Genomic DNA, 1,682 nt, shown 5'->3' on the forward strand with positions numbered 1-1,682 from the left:
CTTGCCATACTATGGCAGCATTTGGGTGTGTATGGTGTGACTCACCTGACTGAATGCCTGGGGATTTCACAGAATGGCACCACATGACCACATTTCATATGTGATGTGTCAGAAGGGTAATATCACCATTCCATAAGATTCTAGATATTTCTCTCTCTATTTACATTCATTTTTTAAGCCTAGTATTGACTGTATGTCTCTGACAAGTTGAATTTAAGCTTCATGAAAAGAAAATGTTTTGAATTGTCCACAGTTATATTCCAAATGCATATGTTGCCTAACTCATGGTAAATTCTCAGTAACTATTCACTGAATGAATATATTTAAAAATTTCCACATGGGCAGACAGGACATATGCTCAGGTGAATTTGCTAGTTTATTTTATGGAAATTTAAAAATCAATATGGATGTGTGGTATGTATGCATCTTTGAGATTTTCCCTTCCACTCCATGACTCAGCTTTTCAAAGCAAGTGGGTAACTCTTGCAGGACAACCTCAGGTTAGACACTGATAGAAACAAAGTCTTGTAAAAGACAAATCTACAAAATCCTCAAAAAAAAAAATAAATAAAAGAGGAGATGAGAAGATGGCTTAGTGTTCAAAGGCACTTGCTTGTTTGCCAAACCAGCTGGCCCAGGTTCAATTCCCAAACCACTCAAATTATCGGATGTAAAAAGTGGTGCAAGAGTTAGGGGTTTATTTGCAGCAACAAGACGTCCTGGTGTATGTACATACATATGCACGTATGCACACATGCACACACACATATGCATACACTAAAATAAACAAATAAAAATAAAGCAATGAGGGTCTGGAGAAAGGCCTTGGTGGTTTAAGGAACTTGTCTGTGAAGTCTAAGAACTCATTTTCGAATCTTTAGGTCCCACACAGCCAGACACACAGTGACACAAGCACACAATGTTGCACATGCTCACAAGGCGGTGCACGTGTTTGGAATTCATTTGCAGAGGTTGAAGGCCCTGGTGCACTCATTGTCTGTCTCTCCCTCAAAAAAAAAAGATTAAAAAATGAATGAATTAAAAGAAAAAACAAGTGCTGGAAGATGAGTACAAATTAACTGAAAGAGGGCCTACACCAATTAAATTCTCTATAAAAAAGTAAGGGATATCTCATTTGTCTGGTGCTAACTTACTCTCCGTTGAAGAATCTGCTTCTCTTTTTCTGACAGATGTAGGCCCTAAGGAGAGAGCAAACCCATCATACCTCAAAAGAGCCCTGGCTGAAACTAAGAAAAATTGGTGAAACAAGCAAGGGTGCTGTTTTCTTGGTGAACTGGGTACCAGCACAAGGAGATAAACACAGAGAAAAATCTACTCCTACCATATCAGAGATCCAGAGACCTAGTGGCCCCCAACACCTCATCACTGAAGCAGACCAAAAATGAACCCAACATGGCTCAGGGAAATTTTGTGGAAGAGGGGCCGGAAAGAATATCAGAGCCACATGTTGGGTCATGATATGCAGAGACATTTATGGTACCCTTAACTGTGGGCTAACTCTAGAATGCATGAACCATATACCTCAACAAGGAGGGGCCAGGGGGAGGGTTAGATCATGGATGAGCCTAACAATGGTACCCAGTTGACTGTATTCGCTAAGTACAATACTAATTAAGAAAAAAAAAAAAAAGATGGATGGAGGCCCTAGGGTGTCCATTCTC

The sequence above is a fragment of the Jaculus jaculus genome, chromosome 2 (assembly GCF_020740685.1).
Source record: "Jaculus jaculus isolate mJacJac1 chromosome 2, mJacJac1.mat.Y.cur, whole genome shotgun sequence".
In the NCBI taxonomy this organism is placed as follows: domain Eukaryota; kingdom Metazoa; phylum Chordata; class Mammalia; order Rodentia; family Dipodidae; genus Jaculus; species Jaculus jaculus.